The 20,201-nt window shown below is 35.1% G+C and overlaps 1 long non-coding RNA gene across 1 annotated transcript; it reads right to left on the bottom strand.

Annotated features, from left to right (window-relative positions):
* Window positions 1-237: 237 nt before the first annotated feature.
* Window positions 238-17,090, bottom strand: LOC108639426. The gene is made up of 3 exons (XR_001920464.1): window positions 17,045-17,090; window positions 16,855-16,936; window positions 238-409 (listed from the first exon to the last, which is right to left on the bottom strand). It is a non-coding gene; the product is annotated as an uncharacterized LOC108639426 (long non-coding RNA).
* Between the last annotated feature and the right edge of the window lie 3,111 nt (window positions 17,091-20,201).

Raw genomic sequence — 20,201 nt, 5'->3', positions numbered from 1 at the left:
TAACAAGTATAAACACAAGACAAATTTTGTCAGAAAAGTGGAAGAACATAAAGATAATTCCTGATATTGTATGTTTGAAATCTGATTAAGTTGAAGTAGATGTATATTAAAAGAAATCTGTTTGTGGGGGAGGACATGAGTTTGCACATGAGATTCTATCAGCTATACACCCGAATGAGCGACCAAGTCATGTGACTCTTTGTGAAGAGAGAGCCTGTGTAGCCACCTTTACTGGAATATTTTATGAAGTCTCTTCTGAATCTTCTCTTCTTCAGGGAGAAGAGACCTAACTTCTTTCCATATAGGCAGCTTCTCCAGTACTTTGATCATCTTCCTGGTCTTTGGCACTCTGTACATACCTTTCTTCTTTTATGGGGATCAGAACTGAGCACAGTACTTCAGGTGTGATCTGAAAAAAGATGAACCGATTAGGATGATAATCACAGAATGGCTTGGGTTGGACGAGTCTTTCAAGATCGTCTAGTTCCAACTCCCTACTTCCAATGCCTCTATCTCCACTAGAAATGCCCCTGCAGATGCAGACCAGGATCCAAATTTACCTTTTTTGCAGTGCTGACTCATGTTCAGCTTGTTTTCTGCCAGGACCTCCAGGTCCCTTTCAGTATGACTGCTCCTCAGACACAGATCTTATCCCGTACTGAGCTCTTCAGCTTATTTGGCTTATTTTGACCCAGAGGTAGGACTTTGTACTTGTCATTGTTAAACTTCATACTGAAGAAAAAGTAATTCAAGTTTTGCATTTTTTTCCACTCTATGGAGAATTAATTTATGGGGGAAAAGCAAACAAATAAATAAAAATGAACAGTGTGCCTGAAAAAAATGTGCTGTATCTCTACAACTGTTTATTTCAAAAGTATACACTAAGTTTGACAACATAAGGTTTATTTTATCAGTAGAAAAGAAAATCTCTGAAAAAGTTTTTTAATGTTTGCTCATGCTGAAATCAAAAGTTGATACTAGCTCTAATTCTCTTTTAAACTCTCTTTAATGAGTTTTTCATTTCATTCCTACAGATCAAACCATATCATCCTATGAGAAACCAGGCAGTTTAATTTTCAATATTTCTCTGAAAATACCATCTGTTTAAACTGTATATAAACATATGTATTATCATTTATTGTTTGCTTTCAGTATTAGTATTTCATTTGATGAAATCTAATCCAATCCAAGAAATGCTGAACAATGTGCACATAGTTATTCTAATTTTCTTAATTACTTATTATATTATTTCAGAACAACTCCCTTAAATTCTATAAACCCAGAACTACCATATGTCATTAGCTTATAGATCAATACCATTTATTTTCAAAATCAGACATACTGTGTTTAAATCTACATTTCTCACAAACTAAACATTTGTAGATAGAATGATGTAGTAAGAATAAATTGAATCTCAGAAATTACAATGAATAGAAAATCATGCTGAAATTTTATCTGTCATCTTTTTTCTACCGTAACAGTAGTCTTCATAGAAACTGAACCTCTTAGACCTCAAGTAGTATTTTGTGCACATTCACTGAAAAAACTTTGTGAAAATACTCTGCAGGGAGGAGGACTCCTGACAGAACAAACAGTCCTGATAATGGTTGATAATTTAAAGTTTTGTAATGTTCCCTTTTAATCTGGAAAAAATGCCTTATCTGAATGTCTGCAGTAGCAAAGAATAATGGTGTCTGTTCCCCTTTTCCAGAAATACAATTTCTGACAGTGAAGAAAAACACAATTAGTTCACTACATTACAGGTAAAAATAAATAAATAAATAAATTTAAATATCTAAACCTGGAACTTAATGAGGGAAAAATAAAAAAAACATTTTATTATGCACACATGCCATTTTCTGTGTTCTAAAACTCCTACTTCTATGTGAATTGTAATGAGTGTTCTAAATCTTGGTAAAAGGTTCCCTAGTTCCATTACTTCCTTTCATAAATTTACTTCTTTCCATGTTGGCTGTGCTATGACTTGTTAAACTGGGAATTTTGAGGTGTACTGGACAGACCCCAACCAGCAACTAAGTATCCACCAGTTGCTTGCTCTTCCCCCACAGAGGAATGGAGGAAAGATTCAGAAGAGCAAAATAACAAAACCTTGTGAGTCAGAAAAACCTCATTTTAATAACTGAAGGGAAAAAACCCAACCAATCAAACAAAAACCCAACCAACTAAACAAAAAACCCTCCACACTTCACAGCCCCTCATAAACAAGCAAGTGATGCAAAGGTAACGACTCACCACCTCCTGCAAAACAGACCAATGCTCAGACAATCTTTGAACTGATTCCTTCAGAGAAATTATACCCCAATTTTATTGCTGAGCATAATGTCATATAGTATAGAGCATCCTTTTGATCCATTTGGGTCAGCTCTCCTATCTATGTCCCCTCCCAAATTTTTGTCTGTCCCTATTCTACTTGCTCAGGGTAGAGCAGGCTGAGAAACAAAGAAGGCCTTGATACTGTGCAAGCACTAGCAATAGCTAGAACATTGTTTCAGTCACAAATCTAAAGCACAGCACCAAACAGGCTGGTATGAAGACAATTACCTCTATCCCAGCCAGAGGAAGGGAATGCAGATGATCAACTACATGGATTATATGCCCCAAAGTATTATTTACACACACATGCACACATATATGTATATATATATAAATAAATATTGAACTTCTGAGACAAAAATTGCAGAGATACACTGTCACTTGCAAATATCTTTAGACCTTGATAATGCTCTTCATGTATCAGTCCCAAAGCAGTTTATATAGCATACAAATAATAACATGTGTCCTCAACTGATGATCAAATGGACCCACAGGGACAAAGATTACTCACAGAGCTTTCTGCTTTGTACAGGAATAAAAAGAGCAAAAAATAAAAACTGATCTTCAGCTGCAAATGTGCATTCAGTCCATATGACCAAACTGAAGTTACTCTGAAATAAAACACCTTGAGATGTGTACAGTGTGATGATTATATGCACCATAATAAGATTTTTGCTCTATACATCAACTACTTTTCATCTGCGTTGATTTCAAAAGGAGCTGTAGATTATGTCACTAACAAAAGGAACACACTACAGATAATTTGACTATATTTTATACTCCTAAAATATTTTTTAGAATATTTCCCTCCCTCCCTCCCACCTTCCCTCTCTCCCTCTTTTTTCTCATGCACTTACACTTACACAAACTCATATGAACTTCACAGAGTTCCCTTCCTTGGTTTGTAGGAAAGTTTCTTTTGTTATCTGTTAGGTTTGTCTTTGATCTGTTTTCTGATGGTAGACAGATTCTGTTCTTTTGAAGGTCTTCAAAGCTGCATGGCAATCTCTTTAATTTACAGTTTTTTCCCTCTGACCCTTCAGATGTCTTTTCCCAAACATGGACATGCACGTACACATATGTGAAGATGATGGGTTGCATTTAAGGAGAAGGAAAGTTCCCCTTTCTCTGGGAGGTTATCATTGAGCTAGAATAAGCTGATCACAACAAGGCAAACACAAAGTATTTTGAATTGCTCTGCAATTCACAGTGTTTTGTTTTGTTATGCTTGGTTAACAAAATACAGTATTTATACTGTAAAGCAGAAGCTTAAAAATTAAATGATGCTTTCATCCTTCTTGAGAAGCCTCATATAAAAGACACAAAGGTCAACACAGGTGACCTTAACTTGAGCAAATTAGAGAAAGATGCATAGCACAAATGAAAACTTGTTAAATAGAAAGAAAAACAAGCCATCACTGTTCCTAAAAAACCCAGAAGGTATTTACAGTAGATTTGAGAAAACTGTAGAAGTATTTAATTAAGATCTCTCATTATATCTTTTTAACTCTTTGAAAAGACTGTTTATTCCAGCTTCTAGCAATGTTACAGTCAGTATAATTATCATCATTATCATTATCGTCATTAAACAGTATATATGTATGGCAGAAAAAAAACATTAAGACCTGATGCCTGAATTAATCATTTGTTAACTATACACTTAAAAGTCATGGTTATCTGCTAATCAGTATTTTAGTGGAATTCAATATATGAGAAAGGTCCCAAGTCATAGGATTCAGATGGTCACATGTTCATCATTTCGTAGCATTCTCTCTTTCTGACTACTCTGTCATCTCGTGGTTTCCAAAACTATTTCATATACATTAAGATTTCTGGAACTGAGGCCATCGTGCAATAGACCTTTTGGAAGTGTCAGTGCCCTGAAGGCATTGACAGGCCTGATCATCCCTGTCCCTGAGACCTCACCCCACGTTGTGAATGTCCCAGGACTGCATTGAAGTCCCCCATGGCTATCAGTCCCTTGGTGACAGCAAGAAGTGATAGCTTCTGAGTGACAACTCAGGGATCACCTCTCTTTATCTAGCCTATGTGAATTTTTTTCTGTGGAAGGAATGACTACATAAGCAAGGGGTCTCCATTTCAGAAGTGAGATGGCTCGGGCAAGTGTGGAATATGTTTTCATAATTGTCATGGAGAAGGTTGGCAGGGATGGACTGTTCACTTTGTCTTCTAGTGCAAGAGCTAGGAGTCAGATCCAAAAGAGAAGGTGGTAGTTCACAGGAAGTAGTTGTCCTGTGTAAAGCTGTGCAAGTTCTTTTCCAAACCTAATGATTCTATGCTTCTATGAAAACAATATCACAAATAGTTACAGTCCACTTGGGTTCACCTCCCCTAAATCTTGGAATATAGCTGAAGGTCGGAAGGATATTAGCAGATGTATCTTGAGGAATTGCTTTTCTCTTCATGTTCTCCATACCTTTGTATACAGCTACCCTCGAAAGCAAGATATTGAATAAGACCCACCTTTGGTCTGACCCTATATATAGACATGCTAAGGTCCTCTGCCTCCTACAATTAAACATTATACTTTTCATTAAACTGTGACAAATTTATATGCAGAGATATCTTAAACTTCAGATGTACCCTTCTTTAAAAAAAATCCCTCATTTTGGGGGGTTTGTGTTGGTTTTGTTTGCTTGTTTTGTTGTTGTTCTTTTCCAGTTTTTTTGATTTTAAATCTTAAAAATAAAACCCAAACACTAAGGAATAATTAAAAACCAGAATCAGTATGTGATTCTTATCAAGGATGCACGTCATAATGGAAAGTTCAGATCTATATGCAAACACCAGCATTAATCAGCAGTGCTGCACAGAAGGAAAGCCGTTCAAAATAATATTTCTGCTCAGTAAATAATGTTATTTTGAGTAGTTTTTATGTATATAGATGGTAACTGATAACCTCATTAATATATGTACACACTTCCAAGGGTGTTAATCCTCCTTGTTTCTGAGCATCTTCAATCCATTTTAATACATTAAAAAATAAATACACTAATAATCTCATATGGAAAATACATGTTGTACTATTGATATTTCACAAAATTTTAGTTAGTGTATTTAATTAGAAAGTTGCATTATGTTAAATGCACAGACAGCCCAGGACCATACGTAAAGAAGACTTTGAACTATCTTTTGTGATTTATAAAATGTATGCATCAATCTATACCACATGTTCCACATAGGGAAATACTGATATTTGTATGCTAATTAATTGTAGAACTGCTGGTAAATTCCCAACTCTTTGCCTGCCTTGTAGAGTTTAGAACTGCTATCAATCACCTTCTTTCCTTTCAAAACATTGCATTTAAATGACATTTTCTTTATATTTTACATTATTCTTGTGTTTTGCTGTGTGACAGCAGTAATATTTTTTGTTTCCCTATCCCTCGGATCTGTAAGTCAACCATAACTGGAGATGGCACTAAATAAGTTAAACTGTAATTCTGAAAGTATGCAACAAATCCAAAAGATTGAATGAATACAAAATGAGACAAATGGAAATGAAATTCACAAAAATGTCTTCAGTTTCACAAATGTAGATTGGTAAAGAATGTTTTTGTTTGTTTTTTTTTTTTTTTGGTCACTGCTTACTTATCGTCTTGTTCTTTAATTCTATTTTGGGGAAAATGTAATATATTTTAAGAAATGTATTAGACAAATATAAAATAAAATAGAAACTGAGCATTCAAGAAAACACAAGGTGATCCATAGTTTATATAAGTGAAATAAATCACAGAATGCATTATTTAATTAGGAATGCATATATACCTGTCATTGACTCTATCAGACTTTGATTTAAAGTCCTAAGTATCATCTTTTACTCATTCTATTCAAAATCCTATCAGGCATCATGTACATACTAGTCATTTTGAAGAGTACAAAGAGTGGTGTTCTAATCCATTACCAGAATGACCACCAAGTGTTTCAGAAAATTTTTTAAATAGGTGACTGTTTCTTTGTGCCAGCCAAGGTATCAGGAAAAGAACCCATAGTTTCCCTAAGAGTAGCCCTTCTAGGGCTTAGCGTTTTTCAGGTAGATTTGGATTTTTTGTAACAGTAGAAAGATAGGTATGATTTTATTTAGTTTCTTCTGTACTTGTGTCAGGAGTTTAAGGAAATACCAAACAACTTTTGACTTTTTCTGAGTCATCTGAATTCGGCAGTATGTTAGGACATTTTTCAGATACTAATTTTCCCCCCACCCCCCAAGGGTTGTTTGTGCCAGTGCACGAGGTTTAGGGAAGAGGTTTGATGAACTGTTTTCAAATGGTGATCTCCCAAGAATGGGAATTTGATAATGAATGACATTTTCAGGCTGACAGTAAGGATGCAGTTGACACTGTCTGAGAGAAGAAAATTTGGCATAATGGATACAAGATACTTCCCACCCACTGGCCCATTGGTACACTGGCAGAGAGGAGACTCAAACAAATCAGGTTGAAGATATGCACAAAGGATTGACTCACCTACTATAATCTACCCTAGGCATTAACCATGTAGTAAAGTATCCTGTGTTTACTTAGGCTTAGGTGTTGGGCTGATGGAAATTATCACGGAGGGAGGTTTTTGAAAAAGAGTGTAAATTATGCTGAATTACTGTGATATGATTTCAAATGCTTAAGTTTTATCTTGTGCTGCTTGACAAATTTTATATTATGTAACAATTTATACACAGTCCCAGTATAATGAAAAACTTGTGCATCCCTTGAAGAAAGGAAAAACAAAGCAGTGTAAGATTTTTAAAAGGTGTGCTCTTTTTTCCAAGTATTGAGCTTTGCTTTAAATGTCACCATAAGAATTATATAATCAAAGAAAAAGATAATTGCTCACAATACAGCAATGTTCAAATAAAGATTTTATAATAAACGCTTTATATAGTTCTACAATGAATATAATGTAAATTTAAGTGAACAATATTAATTTGTATTGTTATTGTAATAAAACTAAAGCATACATATGGTCTACCACTTCTGATGCAAATAAGCTCTGCATCCTGCTTGTCAGAAAAGAGATACTGAACAGTACAGCTAGAGAGAATGTATTAGCAGGTATAGGGCAATATACTACACTGTAGGGTTTAGGAAAGCATACTGTATAATATTACCCTTTTGAGTCTAAGGTTAAACTCCAAATACTTGTAATACCAAATTAGAAGAAAAAAAATTGAGTACATTTTTTTTTTTGCTTAAAGAAATTTTTGCATTCCAAGATGCTATCACATTAACAATTAAGTAGGATAAACAGTATAAAGACTGATACCCTTTATATTGTTTTCAGAGTTTATTACTTAATTTTTAAAAACAGTAAGATTATTACTTTGGGACTAGCAGAAACAACCACTAATGGTAAATGGTGATTGGAGATTCTTTTATGGTAATACAGTGAAAAATTTCAGGTGCTTGTCATTTGATTCGCCATTTTTTTACCCTTTTTCCTCTTTTTGGATTCACTTCAAAATTGTAGAGAAAAGTTTTCATTTAAAAGTAACTATTTAAAATAGAAATGCTTCTGTGAACTCCTACTCAGATATATATTTTAATTTTCTAGGGTGTTTTGTATCTCCATTCCATACCTGTAGAGAATTTTAGAAGAGAGGGCATGTCTTATATTATTACGCTGCATTTTTACAGTTACAGTCCAATAGAGAAATCTGGTAAAGAGAAGGAAACTAAAATCTATGAAGTGAGACCTCCTAGAAAATATCAAAACAGTGTTCAAAAACTCTACTGTGTTGCTGAGCTGTTTAAGGATTCAATTTTGGTTTGTGTGAGAGGGGTGAATTAAAAGTTAGGTAATCATTATCAATTTTCAGATGAGATTTTTTTCTCATACATAAAGAGGAAGTGAGTCAAGATACTGTCAAGCCAAAATACAATTCAAATAAAAAATACAATTTAAAAATAGTTTAAAGAAAATTAGAGCCTTCTTTGCATAGGTGTTCCATTTCTTCCTCCCTCCCATCCCCTGTTCTTCATTATTAATTTCAACTTTTATTGAAGCACAATTCTAGTAAATTCAATGGCAAGACTTTCAATCATCCATTTTATTATATTAAGAGCAATTGTAATGTCTGCTGTATTACTTTACTTATTGTAATTAAATTAAATGTAAATTCATATTGTCATTAAGAATTCAAAGCTGTTTAAGGTTGTCTTGTTTCCTGAGCAAAAAAGGTTCACATATATAGGAGGTATGTCTACCTTTCATGAAACAGTGCCATGCACTGAACTAGCTGTGATCTGAACAAATTCTACAGCCAGAAACAGGATAGATACAGCAAAGCAGTGCAGATCAATTTTTCTGGGCATAACACTACATAAGCTAGTTTCTAGGACATAAGCTAGCATTGCTGCTTTGTGCAATACTGTACCATAAGGTTTGGTGTTAATTCTGCAGTCTAGAAATACTGTCATACATAAAGCTGTAAATAAATGCTGAAAGTCTTTGCACTGTCACAAATGACATTTTAAATAGAGCCCTAAAAAGACTTAAAGCACAATGGGAGCATGTATATTTGGAGTTTCTCAATATTTTAAACATATTCATTACATTTTTATTAAATTACACATATATATAAAATAGTTGTGTGAGTTATCGTAGACATATAATAATTAATGTTGGAAGGAACCTCAGGAAGTAATCTGTTTCAACTATCCACTCAAGAAGCATCAACTTTGTGATATTTTTCAAGATGCTTAAGATCTTGTTTTTAATATCTCCAGGAATTAATTTCCTGCAATCTATCTGTCTTCATTACCCCACTAGATTGAAGGATAAAGTTCAGACTATTTACTTTTACCACTATGAACACAAGCTTCTATAGGCATGGGAATGATTCAAATTAGAATTAAAAAGTTTCACCATTTAGACAGTAATGATTCTATAGCAAATATTCTAATCTTTTAGTCTTTCTCTTATTCAGTTTTACTTCTACATGACAATATCTGTTTGTTCTTCAGCTATTACTTCGACTATTTATAAATTATGTTTCAAGTAAAAAATGAAAAAAATTTCTAGCTATCCTTTTAATTGTAAGGTGATGTTATCTTAATATTTATGAATTCTTATCATGATATTTTGTGGAGATTCTGCACCTTCTGCAACTAAACTTTTTCAGTTATTATCATCATTATTCAGAGGGTTTTGCCTTGCATAAATGACTCCCTAGATCAATTGCGAAAATCATTTCAGTTTTCTTGTTTATCTTGTACTCTTTTCTGATGTTTGTCACTGTCCTATTTGCTCAGTTTTTCTACTTATGCATAAAATGTATCTAGTCAAAGGTTTTTTAATTTCCTTTTTTATCTTTTTAAGTGATATTTCATCTCATATACAAAACCCAGGAAGGAGGATGAGCAAGAATGACATGATGGATGAGCTCATGGAATGTCACTTAAGTCTCAAGGAATAAAATGTAAAATGGAGACTATAATTAAATTTTGTAATTAACCAACCTATCTGGTGTACCTGTGAGCACAATATTAGAAAGTTGAGTCTTTATATGTCTAACTTTTCTAGTCCTATATTTTATCCAGCTGTACTGAAGTTATGCACACTGTAAGAATTAAGAATAAAGCAAAACTTTTGATTTCTATTTCTCAATCATTTATGATTCCAACCTTTTTAAAATTCTGTAATGCTTTCTTATTTCTAAACTGGAGATAGAGAAAATAATATGAGTTCCAAAAGATGTCAATAGCTCTTTTACTTCAGTGGCTTTTTTGCCCTAGTGAACAACAATAAAATAAAAGAAAATGAAAAATGAAAAAAAAAAAATAAAAAAAAGGAGACCCCTACCATGAAGGACTAAAAAACTACAAGGGAATGTAGACTGAAAAACAAATATAAAAAAATTCAAGTCATATTATATTTCTTTTTGGGTTTGTTATTCTTTTTATAATGGATTTTTTTGTCTTTGTATTCTTTTATACTTTTAAAAATACTTATGTTTTACTAAAGAGTTTTCCCTAGATTGTAGAAAATACATAAACTGCTTCTTAGGTTCAATTAAAAAATTGATATATGATACATTTTCTTCAAAGACTACTTTCAGAATTGGAAATAGGCATTTATCAACTGTTTTGCTTGTCACCTGTTTTGTAGCAAGAGGTCCCTGCAGCTTGGTGTCACCTGTAAATCTGACCTCATCAAGTTTTCCAAGGTTTCCATCACTATTTCCGTAAGCTTTGAGACCGTGCACATCTTTCACATTAGTTTGTTCTGTTTATAGCATATAACCTTGACAACAAAATACAAAACTGCAATCAAGAACAATTTTTTGTTATACATTATTTATACTTAAAGAATAGTAAAAAACCCCAAAAAACCAACCAAACATAAACTAACACCATCATGCCCTCGGAGAGCTTGTGGGATCAAATCAGACCTGGACCAATCTGCCAGGATCATTTAGAGAGAGAAGAATCTCTATTATTTTCAGGAGCTTGATAACACCATTGTGCTCTGGGACAGCTAAGTTAATTCTAAAGCACTGTCACCTTACACATACGAAAAGTAAAGAAATAATCCAAGCTTACTTTTAAGTCCATGATGCAAAATGTGTCACTTAATGTCATGGTTTAACCCCAGCTGTCAACTAAGGCCCACAGCACCTCTCACTCACTTTCACCTGGTGAGATGGGGAAGAGAATCGGAAGGGTAAAAGTGAGAAAACTTGTTTGAGAGAAAGGCAGTTTAACAGGTAAAGCAAAAGTTGCATGTACAAAGGAAAGCAAACCAAGGAATTTATCTCCCACTTCCCAATGACAGGAAGGTGTTCAGTCATCCCTAGGAAAACAAGGCTCCATCATATGTAGTGGTGACTTGGGAAAACAAACACAATCACACTGAATGTTGCACCCCCCTTTCCTCTTCCCCCAGCTTTATATGCTCAGCATGACACCAGGTAGCCTCGTATATCCTTAGATCAGTTGGGATCAGCTGTCCCAGCTGCGTCCGCTCCCAACTTCTTGTGCACCCCCAGCCTCCTCACTGGTGGGATAAGGTGGGAGGCAGAGGAGATCTTAACTCTGTGTAAGCACTGCTCGGCAATAGTGAAGGCATATCTGAGTCGCGCACAGTTTCTGGCACAAATCCAAATCATATTTCCACACCAACTACTATGAACGAAATTAACTTTATCACAGACAAAACCAGCATACTTAATTCTCTAAAACCTTGTAAAAACATTTCCTTTCAAACTTACAGACTTTTAATATAACTATATTTCTCTAAGACCTTAGCCTAATGAATATCACTTTAAGGAAAGTTAAGTCACTGACCTAAAGGAAGGATGCTTGGATATTAGGAACTAATTAAAATGCAATAGAAATGGAATAGGTAGGAAGCCCTTTGAGTATAAAAATTAAATACCATCTTGAGTATTTTTGTTGTCGCTGGTTTGTTTTGACTTAACTTGCGAAAACTTCCTTCCCCTAATATCACACTAGAAATACCCCAGAATCATCTTTTTTTGTCTTCTAAGAAAGTTAATTTGACTTAGTAGAATATAAATTAATTTTTTTACTACTTACATTCCAGTTCATTCATTAACCCCTCTCCAAAACACTGAAATCTTATGAGTTGCGTGTTAGACTTTGCTGATACAGCAAATAACATAGAAATTTCATTGTTAGAAAATGCGTCCCATATCATATATGGTTCTTAGTTTCAGAGCAGAATTCTAATTCTGTACCAAAGGAATGGAATAAGCAGTGTGCAGAGAGAAGGTTCAGGAAGTCCTGGGAATCAAATACAGGAACTCGAATAGGGTTGAGTTACATTATTGAGGTCCTCCAATACTTATAGGGAACTTATAAAAAAGATGGGGATAGACTCTTTAGTAGTGCCTGCTGCCGTAGGACAGTCATAATGCTTTTAAACTAAAAGAAGGTAGAGTTTTGTTTCTTTGTTTGTTTTGGGGGGTTTTTAGTTTGGTTTGGGTTGGGGATTTTTTTGTTTGCTCTCATTGAAGCATTTTAATCACACACAGTCTGGAAAAGCACAATTTTCATAAGGTTCTGACTGACTCATTTCATTAATCAATAACTTTTACACCTCATTAGCAAACAGAGTAGAAAAAAAATATAGCAAGGGCTAGCTAACTCCCTTTGCATTATTTGCTACATTTTTCTCCAAACCTTTGTCCACATCAGATAACTTACACAAGGTTGGTTACCTAACCCATATATCTATTCACAAAGCATCCCTTGTTCTTTCTCTAACACTCAGGGGCTAGTATATATTGACATATATATATGTATATGTATGAAAGAAGGAAACTCCAACATCTTCTCCCTCACTGTTTGACTCTGACTGAACCAAGACACACCCACCTATATAAGCATGTTTTGGAGTAAAGAGAACTCAGTAGGTTGAACAGCTTGAAGCCTAAGAGAGCCTTACAGGAAAAGCAGGGAAGAAACTATGCAGTCATGTTTGCAATAGACAGGGAATACAGGAAGTTGAGTTGGCTGCGGTTTTTTCCCTCTTAAACAAGCATCTGCACAAATTATTCTTTGAATTTCCCCTGACACAAACAGACAAGCTACTGTTGCCAACAAACATTTTTGCTCTCCCCCCTTACCTTCTCCTGAAATAGAAGCATGGCTAAAGATGTCTGCCAAAGAAAGTAACTTTTGGAATTCCAAGTCCATTTACCCTTCAAAAACTCTGTGTCAGTAGAAGTTCAGGTTGAACATTGGGAAAAGTTTCTTCACCCAGAGGGTCGTCAAGTGCTGGAATAGGCTCCTGAGGGAAGTGGCCATGGCACCAAATGTGTCAGAATTCAAAAAACAATACTCTCAGAAATATGGTGTGATTTTTGTGGTTGTCCTGTGCAGGGTGTTGGACTCAGTGGTGCTTGTGGGTACCTTCCAACTAAGGATATTCCATGACTCTATGATTCTGTGGTAATTGACTCCTTCCCCGTCCCCATTTTGGATTAGTCTGAAATTATACTCAGAATAATGTTGGGGCATAAGGAAGCAATAAAATTTTATTGTTAGTCCAACTAATACTGTAGGAATCAAACCTACAATGAACTCACTAGTTTAGTTACAATGTTACTTCCATTCATACCTGAATTTTTCTAGTTTTAATAGAAACACACCACTACTAAAACCATCAAAATTTTTAAACACAAACTTCCTAGCATCTAACTCTCCCATTGTGCTATACTCACACTCTCAATGCTCTTTTTGTCCCAAATTCACCTGTGCTAGTCTTACTTGAGTTGAACTGAGTGGGGCTCAGGTAACAAGAAGACAACAAAGAACAGAATTCTTTGTGGTGGAATGTGAGCTGCTAAAAGAAATTAAAATCAGATCCACACAAGACAAATCCTGACACTATGTACTGTCAGGTGAATAAATAGCCTGTGAACTTCCACTACTAATTAAAAGATCATGCATATTCCAAAACATATTTATTTAAATATTTACTTTTAGTACACTCATTCTGACTTTAGCATTTTTTTCACTGAAATCAGCTCTAGAAAATTTTCTAATATTTTTTCTAGCTATACTTGTCCTAAAAGAAAAATATGAATCTCTATAAAACTAATAAAATTATCGTTAACTCTAAAATTCTGAAGTTACTTAATCAACACTAAACACTACAACATTAGAGAGACTGATAGAAAAATGTTACTGATTTTTAACAAGAAAGGAACAAGAAAACAGGTTTTTGAATTGTTGAGAAGAAACTGTTGTGAAGATATTTTATACCTCTGTTCTCACTGTATGCAAAAAACCAAGTTTTTGCTGATTGTGAATATGACAATAGGTAAGAATGCAGCAAAGCTACACTCTCTTACTCTCAGTGTCATCATTCATTGTGAGAAACTGCATATGAAATCAATGCCTGAAATGTAAATGAAAGGATGTGTTAATACATACCTGATTGAGATAAGTAAGATTAAAACAGTATTCAAATGATATTTCATCTTAATTAGATTCCCCTTGTCAAATACTCTATGTATTCCAGTACATTCAGAAAATTAACCATAGTCTTTGAAATTAATTTAGCAGTTTATATAAATCTCACATTATTATAAAAAAACTATTCTCAGCAGTAGCTTTATTAAATTGCTATTTTTATAAAATAGATTTCAATTCTTCAGGTAAGATTTTATGTTCCAAATTCAGAGCATGTAAAACTTTCAGGATGGTATTTGAAAACTGCAATATTTGCTGTTTCTCTAATCTACTAGAATATTTTCTTAGGCTTGAAATTTTCCATGGCAGTGATTCATAACAGACTGCACAAAAATCTTTTTATATATTGAATACAACTATCCTGAGTCAAGTTAATTGCTTGTTTAACTATCATAAATAATATTACCATGTTTCCTTTGCTACTAAAGATAAAATTTTTATTTTAGGATTCATGTATTTATTTAGGATTCAAATGGTGATGTTGTATAGTTTGACTTTTTCTTCAGGTCTTCTATTCATTTGAATGAATGTTACTCTTTCAAAAGAATTACAAATGTTTGGTTGCTGAGTGAGTAGTTATATTGTTATTATTACCAGGAAATACATTGTGGTTCTAAGAAGTACATAGTCACAAGTAGAAAAGTAAAATACTTTCAGCAATATAGGTTAGAAATCTAAGACACATAACTATAGGCTTCCCTCCTGTGTTTCATTTCTAAAGTTTGAATATTCACCTGTGTGAACATGAGTCGAGAAGCAAGAAACAAGGAATATACATTGTTGATTCTTCAAAGAGGTGCAAATGTATCGGGTTCATGTCTACCACTTTTTGTATGGGCATTGGGATTACTGAATTGAGTCCTTTGGGGTGGTGAGATACTTCCAAGTAAACCAAAAAACCTCAAAAGTGATAGAATTCTAAGTAATTGTCATCTTTTTTTCTACCATAATTTGCAGTTAGTTTTGACAAAACTTACATTTTATACACTCACTTGATCAGAATTCAATCAAAAATTGCTAAAAATTATCAAGCTTAAGGCATATAAAGGAAAGAATATTTTTAATTTAGAAGAAGCTTAATAACTAAATATGGTCATGTTTCACATCTCTGGAGAATTACAATGGATTGATACAGGTTCTTTGGGGAGATCAGATCTGGTAATGGAGTAGAGAGAGTTGTACATTCTGCACGAGAATTGGGAACACATGGAGCTCTGCCTTTGGACAGATTAGGAGTCAGTTGAGAGCTTATGGGTCAATATTAGTGTCCAAATCAACATGGCCATTGTAGTTTACGTGCAATGCAGCTCCTTATTAGGAAAAAGAAGCACATAAATCCTTCTTTAAACAATAGAAAGCTAACAATGACTGGTCCTGGTCCTCATAGAGAATTTTTGCCACCTCAAAATTTGCTACAATGACTACGTATCGGTGCACAAGCAATCTGTGATTGCATTGATGACAATTTCCTGACAAAGTTGATCAAGAAGATGACAAGGGGAGGTTCTTACCTGAACCTGAATGAGGAAGAATCAGTTGTGGATTTAAATCTGAGGGCAACCTTGGCTGCAGTGACCATGAGAAGGTGGAATTCATTATCCTAAAAGGAGGAAGCAGTACAAAAAGCAAGGACACAACTCTGAATTTCAGGAGAGAAAACTTTAACCTTGTATTGGGTTTGTGTGGCAAAGTTTGCAGAGATGGGGAAGTCTTCATGGGTGGGCTTCTCTGAGAACCTGCTGGAAGCTTCTCCTGTGAAAGAAGGTACGTTTAGACTAGATATTAGGAAGAAATTCTTTACCGTAAGGGTGGTGAGACACTTGAACAGGTTGCCCATAGAATTTGTGGATACCCTATCCCTGGAAGTGTTCAAGGCCGGGTTGGATAGGGCTCTAAGCAACCTAGTCCAGTGAACGGTAGCCCTGCCCGTGGCAGGGGGTTTGGAACTAGATGGTCTTTAAGGTCGCTTTGAACACAAACCATTCTATGATATGACTTAAGGGCTTTATGTCTATACCATTCTGGAGGGCATCTGGAATTTAAGCTAAGTACTTAGGAAGTGCAAGCTGGAAGAGTGGACTGTAAGGTGAATTGCGAACTGGCTGAATGTGGGTCTCAGAGGGTTGTAATCGGCTACATAGATTCTAGTTGGAGTGCTGTAATTAGTGGTGCCCTCCAAGGGTCAATACTGGATCCAGTCTTGTTTAACTTATTGGATAAAGGGACAGAGTACACCTTCAACTTTGTGGATGACACAAAGCTGGCAGGAGTGGCCTATACCCCACAGTACTGTGCAGATCTTCAGAAAGACTCTGGCAGGAGAGATGCACAGAGAGGAAACATCTGAAATTCAATAAGGGAACCTGGGGAAGGATAACCTCCTGCACCAGTACAGGCTGAGGGCCAACCTACTTGAAAGTAGTTCTGTGGAGAAAGACCTGGGAGTTCTGGTGGATAACAAGCTATCCATAAGCCACTAGTGTGTCCTTGTAGTCAAGAAGGCCAATGATATCCTGGGAGGAACTGCAGCAAGTAGTTCTACTCAGCCCTGGTAAGGCCTCACCTGCAATGCTGTGAACAGCTCTGGGATCCTCAGTACGAAAGAGACATGGAGCTCCTGGAGTGGGTCCAGAAGAGGGCTATGACTATGATAAGGATATTCAAGCATATCTCTTATGAGGAAAGGCTGAGGGAGTTGGCCCTCTTCAGCCTTGAGAAGATTGAGAGGGGATCTTGTCAATGCATGCAAGTACCTGAAGGAAGAATGTCAAGAAGATGGAGCCAGGCTCTTCTCAGTGGTCCTGAGCAATACACAAGAGGCAATGGGCAGAAACTGGAACACAGACAGTTCCAACAGAACACGAGGAAGAATTTCTTTATTGTGAGGATGACAGAGCACTGAAACAGGTTGCCCAAAGAGGTTGTAGAGTCTCTTCTCGGCAGATATTCAAAAGTTATCTGGACAAAATCTTGGGTAACATGCTCCAGGGAACCCTGCTTGACAAGGTGGGACTAGATGATCTCCAGTGGTACTTTTCACCCTTACATGTTCTATGATTCTGTGATATTATGGAGGGTCTAAAAAAGCATTTTACAGCTTTGGGCAACTGAGTTCAGTCTAAAGAATCCAAATAGCTGAGACTAAACACTTCTTGGATAGATCATATCATTGCTACCCTGACTAGAACAAAAGAAAGTAAAAAGAAAATCAAAAAATACTCTAAATCTTATCACTGGTTTTAATAATTAATAAAACAAAAGCAATCACAAAACATTCCTTGGGAATAAATCCGATTAGTCATTAAGGGCTAATAGTCTTCCTCAGGTTGTTCAGTTTCGTATCAAGCTTTTCTTGAAAGCAGGTAGTTACAAGAAAAGATGATCAATGTTAAGCCAAACTGACTGAAGAATATAAAGAATAGGGATACCCTTAGTCTCTCAATAACTTTTTAAAGTACGTACTTCAAAAGATGATTTTGAAAAGGATTTTGTTATGTTCAAAGGAAAACACAAGAATAATAGTAATTTTTAGATTGATTTCATTCCTTGTAATATTTTACCTCACTAAATTTCATCAGGAACTTTGCTATTTCCTTTGAGGCAGATATGCAATAAGTAGAAATATTTCTTTATTCAAGGAGAGTGATTATTTACATTCCCTTTGGATGTAGATATATATTTTATAGAACAGATGGTGAAGACAGAAGCAATAACATGCTATCTGCCAGAAGTCAAACTGCTGCTTATGAAATGACAAACTTTATTTAAAGGCAGCTATGACAAAAGTCTGACCCCACAACAGCACACAGCTGCAGTACTATTTGGTCTCTCCTATTTCTAGAAAGAGGGAGTAGGGGCATGAAGGAAGTGCTGTTGTTCACTGTCATAAAAGTATCTGTACGTCAAAAAAACCCTTAAAATACCTACTGAGAATCTGAAAAGTATTAAAATAATGTCTTCCAACATCTAGCTGCAGAACAGGGAAATACAATATGTACTTCTAATGTTTTCTGGTATTCATATTTACTTACAAGGATCAGAGACAGCCAACACTGATCTCATGAACTTACAAGGTATTACATCATTTACCAAGTAATGCCCTCCTTCAAAACCAACAGCAAAATATGAATTATGAAAATCCATTCATGAAGCAAAATAGTTCAAACTCTCCTCTTTCCTAATTTTTCAAAATACCCATCTCATTTGAAATGTCTGTCTGTATCCAGCTGCCCTGAGGTTTTCTCTGAAATTGCTATTTATTCATCCATTCCTGACTATTTCTTTAACCTTCTGCTTTTCAATTTTGTCCAAGTTCCTGTCTTTGTTTTTCTGTATATCTTCATAACAGCAAACAAGTTTTTCCTCATGTTCAGCCTTTGCAGCTTGATTTTCTCATATTCTTTTTTTCTCTCTCTCAGGTCTATAATTGTTTCTCTACTATTTACTGGTAGCAGTGAATGACAGAAAGGCAGGAAAAAGAAGAAAATTGTTTTTGTCTCATTTTCACTTTTTTTTTTTTTTACTACATAATAAGGAAAAAGCTTGATCATTTTCATATATGATGGGCATAATTAATTTTTAGAATTTATCAAAACAAGATAAAAAACACACACACAAACACACATATATATTCACATATATATACATATACAGCTGCATATCTATACATATATATACACACACATATATTTGAATGTTTTCAAAATATTTGAATACTATATCTATATTGGCATAGATGAAAATATAAACAAATGTAGCTTTATACTGCTTTTTGAATGTATGCAAATGGTGTTTTTTCAAAAGAGTACTTCTCAAGTAGAATTTTGTGTGTCCAAAAAAAGGCATTGTACACACCAGTGTACAATGATTAACTTATGATATAAAATTTTGAACAATCCTTTATAGAATTTTAATGAATACTTTTGTTTCAGTGTCTTTAAAAGATTTTTTTCTTACACGGTCTAGTATAAGACCACTTCCAGGCACCTCAAGGACAGCAAAAGGTAAAATTTAAAGGTATTTAAATATCTTTGCAAAAAAATTTTATTAACCCTTTATTTTGTATGTATATATACTGGTTTTGGCTGGAGTAAATTTTCTTCACAGTGGCTAATATCTGTTTTGGATTTGTGCTGAACACAGGGTTGATAATACAGAGATGTTTTTGTTATTGCTGAGTAGGGCTTATACAGAGCCAAAACCTTTTCTGCTTTTCATACTGACACACTGTCCAGGAGGCTGGGGAAACAGGTGAGACAGGTGACCCAAACTGACCAAAGGGGCATTTCATACCATATGACATCATGCTTAGTATACAGAGTTGGGGAAAGAAGGAGGAAGGGACATTTAGAGTGATGGTGTTTGTCCTCCCAAACACCGTTACATGGGATGGGCCCTGCTCTGCTGGAGAGGCTGAACACCTGCCTGCCTGTAGGAAGCAGTGAATCAATACCTTGGTTTTCTTTGTGTGCACAGCTTTTACTTTCCCTATTAAACTGTCAGTATCTCAACCCATGACTTTTCTAGTTTTTATCCTTTTGATTCTCTTCCCTGTCCTGATGGTGGGGCAGTGAATGAGCAGCTATGTGGGCTTGGTTGCTGACTGGATTTAAACCACAACAATATGACAAGCAACTTTAGGTAAATAATCACTTGCCACAAGGTTTCATATTTTCCATGTTTGATAAACAAAGCACTTCAACTATAAACATCAAAAGATGTCTACATATCCCCTCAAGAACTAAGCCCTGGAGGTAAAAATATGCATTTTTCTTTTCTTTTCTCAGGATTCCCCTTATGCTATTTCTGTAGTTTATCCTTAGATACCTAAGGATTTAACTGAATGTGCTTACAGTAAAAGCAAGAAATGGAGCAGGTTGTCTTATTAGAAACTAGGATGCACACGTTATG

This window comes from Manacus vitellinus, unplaced genomic scaffold (assembly GCF_001715985.3).
Source record: "Manacus vitellinus isolate BGI_N305 unplaced genomic scaffold, ASM171598v3 scaffold_2_pilon, whole genome shotgun sequence".
Classification (NCBI taxonomy): Eukaryota; Metazoa; Chordata; class Aves; order Passeriformes; family Pipridae; genus Manacus; species Manacus vitellinus.
The sequence above is the reverse complement of the archived record's forward strand: the minus strand, read 5'-3'. Positions and strand labels throughout refer to the sequence as shown.